This window comes from Balaenoptera borealis (genome assembly GCF_965194805.1).
Source record: "Balaenoptera borealis genome assembly, chromosome: 3".
In the NCBI taxonomy this organism is placed as follows: domain Eukaryota; kingdom Metazoa; phylum Chordata; class Mammalia; order Artiodactyla; family Balaenopteridae; genus Balaenoptera; species Balaenoptera borealis.
In genome coordinates this window covers 166,913,866-166,931,125 of record NC_138866.1, presented here as the reverse complement: position 1 = coordinate 166,931,125, position 17,260 = coordinate 166,913,866, and the positions used below count along the sequence as shown (strand labels likewise).

General features: G+C 44.7%; 1 protein-coding gene across 27 annotated transcripts in view; it reads right to left on the bottom strand.

Moving 5' to 3' along the window:
• The window catches only part of PARD3 (par-3 family cell polarity regulator), a 625,186-nt gene that overhangs the window by 519,472 nt on the left and 88,454 nt on the right, over positions 1-17,260 (bottom strand). The window contains exon 1 of one of the 27 annotated variants that reach the window (XM_082385264.1): positions 9,927-9,948. The exons of 25 other annotated variants lie outside the window; for them this stretch is intronic. The gene's annotated coding sequence lies outside the window, so the exon portion shown is untranslated. Of the gene's footprint in view, positions 1-9,926; positions 9,949-17,260 lie in introns of those variants that run through there. One more of the 27 variants, XM_082385265.1, reaches the window with a different exon arrangement.

The window sequence follows — 17,260 nt, the reverse complement described above, 5'->3', positions numbered from 1 at the left end:
GCAGTCCAGCCCCTAATTCTCAAAGTTATTAAACATTATCATAAAAACTACTATACCAATAACCCAGAGTTCCTTTGTACCCTTATCTATCTAGATTTCTTTAATAGATTCAGTGCTGAAATCAACTGTTCATCTAGAACATGGAGAGTAAGCTTGTAGAAAACACACACACCACACACACACACACCACCACACACACACACATACGCACACCACACACCACACACACACAAAACACACACCACACACACACACCACGCACATACCACACACACACCCTTGGCATCCCCTTCACTCACTGGTCCTTACTCTGCGTAATTCCCTGGTTACAATGTCATCCAGAGAGTTCTTAAGAAACCCGCTGCTGTGAGTCGAGCCAGGCTCCAGAATTTGTCATTTCTAGAATCGTTGAGCTGTTGAAGAACAAAGTCCTGAAACAAACTATACTCCTACTCTTCCTTACCAAATGGTATTAACTCTCCAAGAGAAATGGAGAAGAATGAATAACCTGGGGGCGAATAAAGAGAAAGTCATCATCCCCAGCCACTCACCACAAGCAAGCTGCAGGATGACCTAATCAACCTAAATATCAGCTTCCACTTCTAAAGCAACTTTATGCACCCAGAAGCAGGCTGACCTCTAAAACGTAGCTTATAAAACACATTCTTAAAGCCTCTTAATCCTCCTCACTCTTTCCGCATGAGATCACAACCTACTGCCTTTCTATAAACACTTGGAGCTACTCCTTTGAAATAAATTCCCTCCTAAAGATTTCCCAACCTCTTAAATTGGTACTTGAAAACCTGCTAGGGTCCAGCCTCTCTCCCACCACTTCCCCTCTCACAGCCCGCACTGTGCCCTGTATAACTGCACCCCTCTTCCCATGCCCAGTGCCTGGGGACCCACCTTACCCCTCAGGCTGACCATTCCCATCCATCAAGACTCCTCAGCCATCCTCTTCCCCAAGAGCTTCTCCTGACCGGAACACCCCAAGAAAGGTTAGAGCTCTATCTCCAGCCTCACTGTTAATGTCTCTAAAAACCATAATGGTATGACGCAAACTAATATATAGAGGATGGATAAACAACAAGGTCCGACTGTACAGCACAGGGAACCGTATTCAATATCCTATGATAAACCGTAATTGAAAAGAATATTTTTTTAAAAAGAATGTGTGTGTGTGTGTGTGTGTGTGTGTGTGTGTGTATATATATATATATATATATATATATATATAAATGAATCACTTTGCTGTACAGCAAAAATTAACACAACACAACTACACTTCAATAAAATTTTTTAAAAGCCATAACAGTATGGAAAATAGTACTCAGATGTCAACTTTGAGCCTTTAAAAGCTGTATTTTTCCAAATGCTAAAATAATAGTACAAAATCTTCTGTTGACCCTACTTTGCCCTCGAGCTACCACACCTCGACCCTCTTGACAGCCAAATTTTTAAAATATCTGTCGTCTCAGATTCTTCTCCCATAACCCTGTTCCAATCAGGCTTCCTCCCCACCATGGTTCCAAAACTGTCCGTCAAGGTCACCAACAGCCTCCATGTTGCTAAAGGAGTTCTCAAGACCCATCTTCCTTGGTCTATCAGCAGAATTCAATGCCGCTGGTCACTCCCTCCTCCTTGAAACACTCTGCAAACTTGGCTTAACATCCTTCAACGATCTGATCAAGGCTTGTCTAATTCTGAGATTCAGTTGTTGACTTCTGCCTCCAGAGAGGTCCTGATTCAACGGTCAGCTATGCCAAGTAGCCCTGACAACACCATATCAAGGCATTCATCAGGCTGGTGCTTATTAAATGTCACTCCATACCATGTGCTGAATGGAAACAACCATTTGGAGAGAAGGCACCAAGAGGGAATCATCAGTAATCTCAAGAGAGCACAGCACACTAAAAAATCAGACCTGAGCAGGGCACGTGAAAATGACCTCCTCCCGCAAGAGTATGAAAACCAGGAAGGAGGCTTTTTGCCACTGAGAAATACAACTCCTTGGAAGGGTAGTCTCTCAGGAGATTTTAACTGACAGCCTTCATGCACACAATTCTCTCTCGACACCCAGAGCACTCGCTATGTTTTCAAGGAACAGTCAAGTACCCGTGAGGGAAAACTTTCCTAAAAAATTTAGACCATATTCGTTGATTCCACTTTGTGTCAGTCTACACTAAGTTTGAAATAATAATAGAAATCATTGCTGTCCTGGCTGTAGAAACTTAGAAATGTACCTGAACAGAAAGCTGTGATAAGCCACTTTTAAAAATACCAAAAACATCAATTCTACAATCTGTAGACCTGTCATTGGGTTAAAAAACAAACATGACACAACACTCAATTTTTTAAAAAAAAGTTTCACTTATGGTATGTACATATAAAATAACCAAAGATTTAAACACTGATAATAAGTTTACAGTATGATGAACAAAAATCCATCACACATGAGCAAGAAATGAGAGACAAGGTTCGTCCAACAAGTGGCTGGAGAGAGGGCTACCAAGAAACAAATGTCCCCGCCAGACAAGCCTCCCCAGGATGGATCCAAGCCCAGAGAAGAAACTGGGAGGCAAAACCACACACAGAATCACTGCTTCTCCCCCAAGATGACTGGGAAAAAAGATGGAGGGAACATTTCTATGACCAGCTAGAATGAAAGCACAGAGATTTGATAAGATGCAAGTTGCAAAGAATGCTGATACCCACCCTATCCCAGGACACAGGAAGAGAATACAGTGCAGGAAAAGTCCTAATGAAAGACTGACTCCTATCCAAATTTCAAGAAATCTCTCACACTCCATAAAGAGCATTGTCACACTATACAACAAGATACTGAGCTTTTGCGAGTGGTGACCTGGGTAACACACAAGCACTGCATATTTTATGCCCATGCAAGTTTCAAGAAAAGCATCTACAAATAGAAACAGTACCCTACTCCTGCATTAACCATGGTGTACAGCAATGGTCTATATCCTGTCAAATCTTCACATGAGAATATACTTGTAAACCTAAGACTAGAAACTTCATGTTGATCCAAGAGAATTGAGTATTTACTATGTGTGAAGCACTGACAATCATTACCTACTGTGAGAAATTAAAATTTATCATATAAAACAAAGAGTTAAAAAGAGACAGACCATGAGTCATAAGAAAACTAAACATAAAAATGCTTTGTGAGTTCAGAAGAGGAAAAGATTACGTTCACTGAAAAGATTTGGAAAAGGTTTGTGGTGAGGTTTTAGCAGAATCAGATGCCAGAAGAGGGAGGGTGGGAAGGAGGGAGGGAGGGAGGGAGGAAGGAAGGAACTTCCAAAAAGTAAAATACAAGTCACCACAACAAAGGGAAAAGGAATCAGAAATCAGAATGGGTTGGACCTTCTCAAGAGCAACACCAAAATCTAGATGATAACAGAATGCTGACTTCAAAACTCCTAAGAGAAATGGTCTGCAACATAGAATTCTAGACTTCAGCCAACAGCTACCAGAAAAGTGTGAGCGAAGGTAGAAAAGGACATTTTTAGAAATGCAGTGTCTCTAAAAAATTACCCTCTCTGTCCCTTTCTCAGGTGAACACTAGAGGATGTGCACCAACAAAACCAAGACATAACCGTGAGTGAGGAAGGCATGGCATGTGAAGCAGGGGGCAGACACAGGAGAGAACTGCCGGGGGGCGGCCCAGCCAGGAGCCATCCCCAAGACCAGGCCGGGAAAGGACGCAGCTAAACACACCCAGATGCTACTTAGCAGCTGGCAGAGCTGGGATGGAATCAGCTGCAAATTCATAGAAGACCAACCAAATGGAAAAAAAAAAAAGTTGTTCATTTCAGGTAAAACACAAAACTTGTGAAGGAAAGAAAGAGTAATCAAAGTATCTATCATACATGGTTCAGCTATGAGAAGCTTTTAGTACGGAAAATAGTGTGAACGTCAAGTACTTAATCAAAATTATAACTACTCTGGGGGGAAAGAGGTCTAAAAAGTGTGTGTGTGTGTGTGTGTGTGTGTGTGTGTGTGTGTGTGTGAGAGAGAGAGAGAGAGAGAGAGAGAGAGAGAGAGAGAGAGAGAGGCAAAGCACACCAGAGAGAGAGAGAGAGACAGAGACAGAGACAGAGACAGAGAGAGAGAGAGAGAGAGAGAGAGAGAGGCGAAGCACACCCGGGGCAGTGAAACAGGGTTAAAACTTCCACATTGAGTCAAAAGACAGACCCCGCCCTCCCCCGGCCCTGCAAAAAAAAAAAAAGAACCGACAAAAGCACTCACACAGAAATATGGAGGAGAATATGGAAAAGATCAGGTACAAGAGTTGGAAACGGCAACCTCTGTAGGAGGTGCCGCTCTTTTTTCATGAGAATCCTGGCAGAACTATCTCACTCTGCACATCTATAATGTTCAGAAGCAAAAAGATGAGAAACCGTTTGAAAAACGCCTTAAAATAATGGGCATGGCACACGGCTTCAAGGTTAGCAACTGTCCGTCCCATGAGTCAAGGATAACTGTGTCTCGGGACAAATGAAGTCATTGGTAATGACATCACAAATATTGAAAGAAAGCACTTCCTCGTTCAAGTCAATAGAAGAGCACAATCAATAGCACTGATGCCTCATGCTAGACACTCTTGGTTAAGCATCTCTCCAATCTACTTAAACCAAAAACAAGACGTTTAAAATATGTTCCAAAGTTCTTTTTTTTTTTTTTTTTTTTTAATGAATCATTGGTATTTCAAGACAGATGTGGTATAGTCCTCCCTCCGTATCTGTAGCGGGGGTTGGTTCCAGGACACCAAAATCCACAGGCGCTCAAGTCCCTTGTACAAAATGGTGTAGTATTTGCATATAACCTACCACATCCCCCTGTCTACTTTAAATCATCTCTAGATGATTTATAATACTGAATACAATGTAAGTGCTATGTAAATAGTTGCCTGTGCAAGTGGTAAATTCAAGTTTTGCTTTAGGAACTTTCTGGAATTTTAAAAAATATTTTCAATTGAAATCTGTAGATAAGATTGAATCTGAGACGCAGGACCCACACATAACGGATACGGAGGGCTGACTATACATGTGATTTTGACCTTAGCTACTTTAATCATTTCCACTTCAAAAATGCCTATCATGTATAAATTCAAACCACAGGACCCATTTTCAATTTTGTTGCAGTAACATTACACAGATTTTTTGTTGCCTTCTCAATAAAGGCAGAAAACATAGCTGCTGTTCAACAGCAGATCACCATTGAATACTAGCCAGTGCCTCGTGGTAAGTGCACTCCACTGCCCCCCACTTTTCCACCCCAAACCACACCCAACACCCAGGCCACCACCTCACCACCACAGCACAACAGAGCAAACCACAAACCTGCTGCCTCCCTTGAAGAGTGGATGGCTTCATTTAATATGTCAATCAAAAAAGAAAAAGGCAGCCTGAAACCAAAGGTGAATTCCAACTTCAAGGAAATAACATTCTGGCATTTTGCTTTATTAGAACCAGCACATAATCTCTCATAGGGTCGCATATTAGCCCGGTGATGTGGGAAATCAGCCCATTATTGACCTCTCTACCTGTGACATCACTTTCAGAACAACGCAGAGATCGCTTGAGCCATGGATGCTCCCCGATTCCTGCCCCACTCCATAGAAATCACGTACAAGAGATCACAGAGCTGGCTCGGGACGGAGCCAAGGCAAGAACGAGAATGCAGTAACCACCAGTTATATTTGCACTGCATTCATGTGCATTAGCTAATGTGATGGGAGGGTTTATAATCCCTATTTTCAGATGAAAAAACTGAGACTCAGAGCATTTAAGTTGCTGACAAGAAGTCACAACTAATAAACGCTGTCAGCCGGGACTCAGCCCTACATCTGCCGACTCATTCCCAGCACTTTCTCAGACCCACACGGATGGTTTCCAACGACACCATCACAGGCGCTTGTCTTCCTACAGCCCTTCCTCCCAATCTCTTCCCAACAGCATCATTTTTTAAATATTTTGCATAATGGGGAGGTCCATAAAATATTTATTTTAATAAAAAAGTTTTGCCTGTTTAAAAAATCAAGTCTGAAAAACCACTCATCTAAGTATTATACTACAGTTCTAATCTCATCCATGATTTGAAGCAGTGGTTCTCTAAGTGGGATTCCATCCCAGATCAGCATCATCTGAAAACTAATCAGAAGTTCCAAATCTCAGGCTCTACCCTGGTCCGACTGAATCGACATTTCTCAAGGCTGAAATGCTTTGTGTTTCTTCTATATATTATTATGTATTATGTTTTAGCTCATAAATTCATGGGTTAATGCTTTCATGAACACTTTTTTTTTTTTTTTTTTTTTTTGCCGCTCCGCGCAGCATGCGGGATCTTAGTTCCCCGACCAGGGATCGAACCCGTGCACCCTGCAATGGAGGCACAGAGTCTTAACCACTGGACCGCCAGGGAAGTCCCATGAACACTTCTTAAATCAAACAGATGTTTGTTACTACATCTTAAAAACCGTCACCATGAATACATACACATATGTTTGACATTCCTGTGATGACCATATAGGTGGTTATACATATATTCGCAGTGTCAGAAACAAATTTCGCAGTCAGTATCAGATACAAATTCTTTCTCAGAGTTGTTTCACCTCTAAGCTCTTTGCAGAGAATTGCGAAATCCGTATCTCTAGACCAGAGCCCTCCAGACATGCCAGCCTCAGACATCGACCTCTCTCACTGCATGTGACTTTGGGAGCTGTCTGAATTCCCCAGGGAGCTTGTTTTGATTGCTTGCCAGGAAATTTTAATGCCATGAATAAAAGCATGTCCGTTTGGGAACAACTAATAACTGAACAATATTTTTATCAAGTCCTATTTTAATTCTAATTTATGAAGCTTATATTCCTTATCTTCCCCCTAAAAGCAACTTATTATCTTCATTTCTACTGGCAGCAACATCCTCCTCGGACTTAATCTAATCAAGCCATAAACGTAGCCTCTCTACAGGAAATACAGGGGATAGAGAATCAAGTCCAATGACACCACAAGGAAACAACCAGACAAGTCCAGAATATGAGACCTTTAATAACACAACTGCACTGACTTCTTTTAAAAAAAATCCACGTTGTCTAATATCTGGATGCAATATATGATCCTAGAGTGGATCCTGCATCCGGAGAGAAAATTTATTTTAAAAAAAAACAAAACCAAACAGTGCTGGGACAATTGAAGAATCTGTCATATCATGTGACAGAATTGATAACTGGAAAATTCCCTGGATGTGAGCGGTATAGAGTAATTATATAAAGGAATATTCTTGCTTTTAGGGGATGTGTGAGATAGTTAGGGGTGAGTTGCAGGGAGGGAGAATTTGGTACTATGTATCAATATGCTTAAAATTGAACATATCCATTAACCCAGGAATTTAAAATGTTTGTCTACGTGGTCAAGATGTATATATGAAATCAGATTTTTTTTTTTTAATTTTATTTATTTATGGCTGTGTTGGGTCTTCGTTTCTGTGCGAGGGCTTTCTCTAGTTGTGGCAAGCGGGGGCCACTCTTCATCGCGGTGCGCGGGCCTCTCGCTATTGCGGCCTCTCTCGTTGTGGAGCACAGGCTCCAGACGCGCAGGCTCAGTAATTGTGGCTCACGGGCCCAGTTGCTCCGCGGCATGTGGGATCTTCCCAGACCAGGGCTCAAACCCGTGTCCCCTGCATTGGCAGGCAGATTCTCAACCACTGCGCCACCAGGGAAGCCCTGAAATCAGATGTTTTAAGAAACAATAATACAGAATAGGAAACCAGCCACATACCCAACAATTAGAAATTGGCTGAGTACATCCAATCAATGAAACACTATACAGCAATGTAAATGTTGTGCACAGAATATCATGGAAGGTATCATCTCATCTTTAGTCTGAAGACAGTGCAACCTGCAGACACGGACAAAAGGTACCAACGGCTACACACAATCGGCAGCCCTTGTCTGTACCTTCTGGTTTTCCATAGCAAACATATATGTGCAATCTTACAACTGTATCACCTTAAATAGCGAGTGAACACATCCCTTCCTTTCCCCTTCCTTCTTCTCTTGTTCTCAGTAATGGAATCACCTGCTAACTCATCTCACTGCTTCCAGGCTCCTCTCTTCCCAATCCTGTCCACATTCTGCAACCACATCCATCTTCACAGAACACCTATTTCATCGTGTCCCTGCCCCGTGATGAGTCACTTCCAGTGACTCACTACATCCTAAACGTTAAAACCCAACGTCCTTGGCCAAGCACTCAATGCTCTCTCCAAGCCTGCTTTTCCGGGCTCCCCATGGATCCCATCCCAAGCGCTCCGAGCAGCGCCTGAGACAGAGCAGGTGCTCAGTAAGCGCTAGCTCCTCCCACTCCACACATCTGAACGCTTTCACCCCCGTGGCTCCGACGACCCAGGCTGTTTGTGCCTCTCCTGATACAGAACACAACCACTGCCTCTGTGAAATGTGCTCCAACCCCAAGGTGTTCATCTAGACCACAAATCTGTCACTTAACAGCCTATCTCCTTGTACATGAGTGGTGTTCTGTTATCTCTAGATAAGTTCCCTAAAGGCAGGGAGCATCTTCTGCTCTTTTTAGCACAGAACAATGAACAAAACACCATATTGTTGTATAAATAATGTGTAAAATATATATGAATAAAGTAATAACCCTATTGGGCAAAGAAAAAAATTTCAACAAGACTTTCTCAGAAACTATAATTAACACATGCAGGCTTGTGCTCCCCTAACTGCCAAGAGAAACCCCGTGGACACGGGTGCCTTGTCGTAACCAACACCCCCTTCACCCTGTATCCTCGGACCCCAGAGCTCACTCAAGAACCACAGTGTGGGGGCTTCCCTGGTGGCACAGTGGTTGAGAGTCTGCCTGCCAATGCAGGGGACACGGGTTTGAGCCCTGGTCTGGGGAGATCCCACATGCCACGGGGCAACTAAGTCCGTGAGCCACAACTACTGAGCCCGCGTGCCACAACTACTGAAGCCCGCACGCTCTAGGGCCTATGCCATGCAATAAGAGAAGCCACCGCAATGAGAAGCCCGTGCACCACCACAAAGAGTAGCCCCCGCTCGCCACAACTAGAGAAAGCCCGCGCGCAGCAACGAAGACCCAACGCAGCCAAAAATAAATAAATTTAAATAAATAAAATTTTTTTAAAGAATGGGAAAAAAATGAAAAATATATCACCCACCAATTAACAGACTTGACTAACTTCAGTATGAGGAAGTAATGCTTTACCCCACGCTACCTATAAAGACACACAGATTTAAGAAGCGTTTCATTCCAGCCATGCACCTGGCAGTGCTGGATTCCAAGCTGCAGAAAAATACAACCCATAACCATTAAAACCAGGCCTCGGTCCCCTCAGGGCAGGGACCCACCCTGCAGCCTCAGCGGCCCACGGCACCTGTGCAGTTCAGGCAATAACTGAGATCTTTTAAAGCGAACTAAAATGCTGAATGTTTTTCTAGTGTTTATAAAGAAATAACCAACCTAAGAGATTCTTAGGGCTCTCACCCAGCAGAAGAAAAATCTCCCCTCTCCTATTTACTCTCCAACCAGCCAACAAGAGAGGCTGACTCAAACCAAAAGGAATTTCTCTGACCTGGAAAGAAAGCCTCCCTGAAACATGAGAAACTCTAAATAGCTCAGAATTCTAAAACGAACCAACCATATCTGACCCCAAAGCGGCTCTCCACTGCCCCCTCATATTACTTAATCCAAAAACCACCTCCCAGTTTTTCTTTAAAGAAGTTATCTCAAATTGCTTAAAAATCCACAATTAATTCTTTACACCTGGCAGTACTCAACCAGGCTGAATCAGAATAAATACTCCTGAACTAACAGAGGAGATGGTGAGGAAACGGTGGGTTTTGATGGAGAATTTGCACCTACCTGGGGTCTCCTCTTTGGAAGCCTGGGCACGCAGCCGTCCAGCCGCACCCTGTGGCCCCTACACCTAAATCCAGCACAGCCCCCCGGCGCGCGGGGTCCGGGGCGGGGCGGGCCGCGGCACCAGCACCTCGCGCACGCGTGGCCCCGAGGCGGGGCGGGCGGTGCTCAGAGCGAGGCTCAGACCGCCGGCGCTCGGGAGGGAGGAGGGGCCTAACCCAGTGTCTTCGGGGACCGCCGAGGCCAGAGGTGGGCGTCCTCCTCCCGCCAGGCCACGGCCACCATGGATCCAGGGAGGGAGCAGTGATGGTGTCGTCAACAGATGGGCCAGAGCCGGGGTTCCTCCCGAGTCTTATGACCACGGACATCTCTGCAGGCGAGGAACACGCGCCAGCTTTCGGGATGATTTTCAGGAGGGAGAGGAGCGACCGACAAAGGGCACACAGGCCCCGCATATACCAAGATCCAGGCCGGGGCTTCCCTGGTGGCGCAGTGGTTGAGAATCTGCCTGCCAATGCAGGGGACACGGGTTCGAGCCCTGGTCTGGGAAGATCCCACATGCCGCGGAGCAACTGGGCCCGTGATACACAACTACTGAGCCTGCGCGTCTGGAGCCTGTGCTCCTCAACAAGAGGCCGCGAGAGTGAGAGGCCCGCGCACCGCGATGAAGAGTGGCCCCCGCTTGCCGCAACTAGAGAAAGCTCTCGCACAGAAACGAAGACCCAACACAGCCATAAATAAATAAACAAACAAACAAACAAATAAATAAATAAATAAAATCCAGGCCGGTGGGTCCGCGGGATCTCCTTGCCGCTCAGCTCGCTGTGGCTCGTTTGGACCCTCCTGGAAAGCCATCGCCACCTCTTCCCCTGTGGAAAGCTTCACCCAAATGCCACTTCCCGCTAACCTCTACCTCTCCCCAGCGTCGGCCTTCCATCCCGCTTCACCCTTCGTCCTGTCTCTCCACAGCACGCACACCCACGTCTCGCAGGCGTGCCCGCTTTACAGGAGCCCGCGGACCTGATTCACGCCCTCGCACCCCTGCGGAGCATCCACGCTACGGCAGGCCCTGGACAGGCGCAGGGTTTATGGCAGCAAACGGTCCCTGCCCGCTGGAGTCGCTAGCAGACGAAACAACAGGGGCTCTCGCTTAAGCACGGCCCCAAAGCCCAAAACTCATCGACACGCTGCTGGTGATCTCAAACCAAAGATCTGTTTGTATTCCTTTACAAACTCATTTGTTTCAAAATGATGTGGCGCTTAGATTTTTCCTGATAATCCCTAGTGCGACTCATAACGTCATCTGGGTTTATCTGGTCAATTTCAAGTACATTTGAAATGGGGCAATTTTAAAGGAAGGGCTCCAAGACACCTTATGAAACAGCGTAAAGGAGATGATGCAGGTTAATACCGTATAATTTCTTAATCCCTTAGATACATGCTTAGTTCGCTGTCCTTGTAAAGTTTTCTCGTATGAGGTATTTGAAATTTAGGTAATGGTGCCGTCAGTCTATTGCTTCTGAGAAAGTATGGTGCACAGTATCTCAGAAACAAACAAACAGACGAACCAAAACACACTAAGCAGCACAATCGAAGCACTAAAACAGAAAACATAGCCAGCCCAAACCCAACCAGTCTGTACTAACCCTATTCTGCCGCATAACTTTAAAGTTTCCGATAAAAATCCTGCATGGAAGCAAAGAAACAAATTAGCTGTATGGGAACTCAGGGAAAACCTAACTACACAACTAGTAATTCAAGGGTGAAACAGACTAACCTCAAACAACAATAAAACCTGTAACTATAAACTTATCGGACAGGGTGGGGGACAGCAAAACAGAAGTAAAGCTGGTCTGTGAAGCTTTGAAGATGCACACATAGAGTGGGTGGGGCAAGGAAGCCTGGCTTTATGGACACAGGCTCCAGTGGGCGCGTCCCCCGTTCATCAGTCAGTAGCCACGAAGAAGGGCGGTGAAAGGACCCCACAGGCCCAACGCAGCACAATCATTTCCTCCTTGCAAACACCTGAGGCCGTGTGCACAGCGATGAAGGGGGCAGGCTATCTCTGAGGCTCATTCACACATGGCTCAAGCAGTCACAAAGATTCAACACACCCCAGCCAGCTCTCCTTCTCAAAGTGGAAGGAGGATAAGCATTTCCACAACCTCCATAATCCAATCTTGAGAGCAACTTGTGATGCAAAACTAAAACTACCTAACCTCCCCTACAGCATTCTCTGTTGACATATGTTTACAAACATGTGTCTTTGCAGCAGCAGAGTTCTGAGCTCTGTTGATCCCATCCACCTTTCCAAAACCCAGGGAGCCGCCTGATGGCAGCAGAACCACAAGTCTGCACCACCCGAAGCAGAAGAGCAGGAAGCAAGGCCACGGGCCCATCCAGATTACTGGAAGATTCTTGCCAGCAGGAGCAGTCGAGGATATGGAAGAACATCCATCCACTTGGAGGCTCCCAATGACTGAGAACACTGTACACTTATTACCCAGTTTAACAGCTGCAGATAACAGGGTGGCATGTTACACACCACCAGATGATGAAGAACTTAACACTCAGTCTGAAAGTAGTACTTGTGTTTTAGGACAAAGAGGGTACTGCCAGGTCTAGGTAAGGCCCCTGTTCTCCAAGACTTTCCAATCAACTTCAGGAGTCAAGCCATAGGTATGTGGAAAGTTCACTAACAATATCCAGTTATCAAAATTAAATGCCAACCAAGTGGTACAGGAATTACAAAAACTCAGAAAACACCAAAGACAAAGAACACTTCATGAAGGAATTATGTGTCACCTCAAATGGGGGACATCTTAGGACAAAGGTGGAGGCCAAGACATACATGGCATGTTTGAATAGCGGGGAATAAAGCCCAGACACGACACACACCATCAGCACTTGTCTCATACTTGACTTTTTCTCCCTCCCCAGGACCAGGCTGTGCTGAGCTGAGCTGCACACACAGGACCCCCGGGGGCCAGGCTACAGAAGAGTCTCTCTAAACCCGAGTGGGAATCGCTGACACTCAGGACCTAATCCAAAAGTCATCTCGAGCTTCACGTTTGCTCTAAACAACTATTTAAACAAGCTGTCACCCACAGAAGCAGCACATGTGAACCCGCAATCTGAGATCTGACAAGCATTTCCAAAGACCCCCATATCATCTTTTATTTAATTCCAAAATTTTAAGGCTTATGGGATTATCTTGGGACTACATTCTCTCCCGCCCCCAATCCCTCCTTCCTCTTTTTGAAGTTAAATCCTATCTAGGTGAAACTCCCATCCCTCAAATGTGTTTAACAATAACAGGTCCTTAAAACACCCCCTCCAAGCACAGCAGCAGCGCTTCCTGTTTATCAAAAGACGAAAGTAAACAGCAGGTCAACAAGACTGGACAAGGAAAACAGAAAACCCGTCTGACGTGTGCTATGTGAGCACGAGAAGCGGCCCCCCGCACCCATGGCGTCAGGCGTGTCCAGCCCGGCCCTCTGACCTCCTCCTGCTACGAAGACACCACTCTGCTCACGTCACAGCGGAGCCATGAATAGCACGAAAGTGACTGAATTAGCGAAACACCAGCGCATCCGCGTATGTGAACACTAGGGCCCATTCTTACTGAAAATCTATGGCGTTGAACAAGAGGCAAAGCCCATCTGGCCTTGCTGAGTGTTTCTTTTGACACAAAGCCTCTGTGTGGGCCTGTCCTACAGTCACATGACCTTCCTGAAAAAACTTGTCTCTGTTCTGGATGGACCCACACACAAGGCGGCTGGCACCAAAATTTCAGTTTGTGGTGCAAGGTATGTTGGGAAACAATTGCTCCCACAGGTGAATATAAATAGAGTGTAGACTACTGACACTCAATTTTTCTTTCTTTTTTTTCTTCCTTCCTTCCTTTTCTTTAAAAAAAAAAAAGAAAAGCTGCCTTTGAAATGATGCCATTTTGTACCATGTCAAGAATTCTTCTCAACTCACCTAAAATAAAACCTATAGATACACCACTAAAGTCCTAAAAATGTACCCAGTTATTTAGGAAGGCAAAACCCATCATAATTTAAATAAAATAATTTGCCTTTAAGGACTGTCACTCTCATTTAATGAGAAGTCACAATGTTATGAACTAAGAAGACAGAACTTTTCAGACTAATTAGAGGGCATTTGATACAACTTTGGGCCCCATCACAGCAGAAAGGCAATGTAAGTATCTTGAGAAGGGTGATGCATTAATTCTAAATCTACACCAAATATTCAAGCCCCCTTGACAAAGCTTACACAAAGGAACACAATATGGAAGCAAACTTGACTCGGTTAAGTGTAAATCCTAAGCAAGGTCCACTCTTCACAGAGACCAGTGGCAACCAAATGAAATCAATGCCAGAGGCGAGGAGATTGCATTCTAAAAATAACAGAATTCTAACCTTTAAATTAAGTTTGTTTCTTTCTTTCCTGTATCTCCACGCTGTCTTTGAAAAGAGTCAAACAACTGTGGAAAGAATAGAGTGTAAAGTAAACCATGTGAAGAAGGACAATGATGGGGGCTAAGGCTGCAGGGATGCTTGACTAGCATCTGGACTCTGCGGGGACAGCGAGAAGGAGGACACAGAAGAACTGACCCCTTCCCTCCAAACCCCAGCGAGCACGCTGGGCTGGATGAGACGGGGGGGCGTGGGGCTCCCTCTCCCTGCGAGTGTCCAATGTGCACAAGGGACGGGCAAGTGACCAGGGTGCTCAACCCCCGCAGGGTCAACAGGAGAGCAAGGCACAGCGGTTCCACAGCTCAAGTCACAGACACTGCTGGACCGGCATCTCCCGGAGCTGTCAGAAGCCCCACTTTCACCAATCAGGACAAGACTGAAGAAGAAGGTGAGAGACCTAACAAGTAGGATGATTCAGTATCTGATGGAAGATACAAATAAAGCATTAAGTATCACTGCCAATCTGAGTTAGATGAAAAAAAAAAATGTGTACTGGGTTACACCAATACCTTCAATTAAGCATCTATTAAATTACAAATATATAAGTTCTACACTAGAAAAACACTGGCTTGTTATTTTCTAAATAGTAATAAGATTTCACCCATCGCCACCGTGTCCTTCACCCTTGCATCTTCTGGTGGAATCACCTTCAGAGCAAACAAGTCATAGTTCACCTACCACACATTTTTTTTTTTTTACACAGATGTTTTTGTATATAATTTTCCATTCGTTACAATTTTCTAGTCATTTAAACATTTTAGATGTAGTGTGATTTTTTTTTTAACGTCTTTATTGGAGTATAATTGCTTTACAATGGTGTGTTCGTTTCTGCTTTATAACAAAGTGAATCAGCTATACATATACATATATATGCGTCTCCCTCCCTCCCACCCTCCCTATCCCACCCCTCTAGGTGGTCACAAAGCACCGAGCTGATCTCCCTGTGCTATGAGGCTGCTTCCCACTAGCTATCTATTTTACATTTCCTACCACACATTTTAAGAGTAAACTGGCTCAGTGCACAGGGTCCCTGCCAACCACGATCACAGGAAGCATCCACGGAGGCGCCATGACGGTCAGAAACTGAGGGACAGGCCTGGCTGCTCTATCTCCAGTGGGCACAGGGCCACTCACACTCGGTGTTCAACAGGGCAGCCCCTGTGGTCACACCACTCCCTCCTCATGTCAGGGCACATGCTCAAGGCCTCCGGCTCAAAAACGTTTAACTTCCTATTATTTGCCTCTGCATTTGGGATATGGCAAAGCATGTTTAAAACCCCTTCCAAAACAGAATGGCCTTTACGAAGCACAGCCAAGAGCAGGGTGTTTTTAGTTCAGTGTTCTCGTCTGCCAAATACATATATTGACTTGAAGGGTAGAGGTTGCCCTTGACTCTCGTGTTTCCAATAAAACCTTAAGAAGAAAAGTCGTCAATGACAGCAGAAACACACACACACCGGCAAAGTCATCAAACCTATTATGATTTTCTGGAGCTTTTTTCCCTTAAGCGAACGTGGTGCCTTACTGACTCCCCAGATTTTATCTGTCACAGATAAGATGGTCTTCTTTCAACCCCTTTCAGCTCAGATCACTATATATTTCAAACAATCCTTTAAAAATCACAATGTGTTAGGGATCAATCAGATCAGAGTAATTAACCTCGGCTTTATTATGTCAAGAAAATTTTTAAACTTCCTACTTTCACTAGTTCCCCGCTTGGGGGGGGAAAACCCAACCACGTCATAAATTTTGCATTATCCCAGTACGTTGTGTTTTAAAATATGCTCAAGTATTGATCACAGTGATGCAGCAGAGGCACTTGAAGGCGCCCGCTCGCTCGGGCTTGGCAACTCCGCAGGGATGCAGGGATGCAGGACCGGGACGGGGCTGGTTCCTCCTCAGGGGCTGCCTTACACTCTAGGCCCCAGGGCAGAGGGATGCTGCTGCTGGGAGGTGGCTTTAAAGTGCCTTTGACTCTCAAGTTCGCCTTCCTTCGGTTACTTAGAGGATGATGGCTCTGTGACTGCTGATACAACCCAGAGCCGCCAGCAGAGGGCACTCTGCGAGCAGAGGTTCCTTTCCTCCGCGGATGCCTTCACCCCATCAAAGCAAACACATTCTTAACTGATGCTTCATATTCAGCATGGGAACAGTTTAATCAGAAATTAGAATAAACTCATGTGTTCACGAGAAAGTAAACAGGCAATCTGAGGATGCTGCAAAACGAATCCTATATTGTTTAAAACATGTTTCTATCTAAAACACTTTTTAAGGGGGCAGGGGGGAAACCCCAAAGCAGTGCATTTGGAAGCTGCATTGTGATCTATGAAGCCGTGCAATTAAAGTGTCCTTCCAAATCATGCCCGTGTTTAAAGTCTTGTACGACCATCCAGTCTCTTGTGATGGTAGAGACAGAGCTGTTTATTTCCCTGCAATTCCATACGTGACTAGTTTTTTTAAAAAGCTCATACATTTCTAGATTTGTTAGTAAAATGTTGCTAAATTTATTAGTAAATTTGCTTGTAAAAAATTAAATTATGTATAATAAACTGCCCTGTTCCTAATCTCAACAAACTATTTAAAATAACTTGATTACTACTACAGTAAACATAGCACATAGAACCATAGAAAATGCTACAGTGAAAATACATACATATATATGTGTGTGTGTGTGTATATATATATATATACACACACACACGTATATATATATATACACACTAGTTAAATTGGCCACAAACCATGGGACATTTTTGTTTTTCTCTTCACCGCTATGCCGTGTTATTGATCCTTAAGACAAAGCACCACAGGTGGCAGTGGGGAAGAGCTCTGGGATCAGTCCACCCTGCAAGC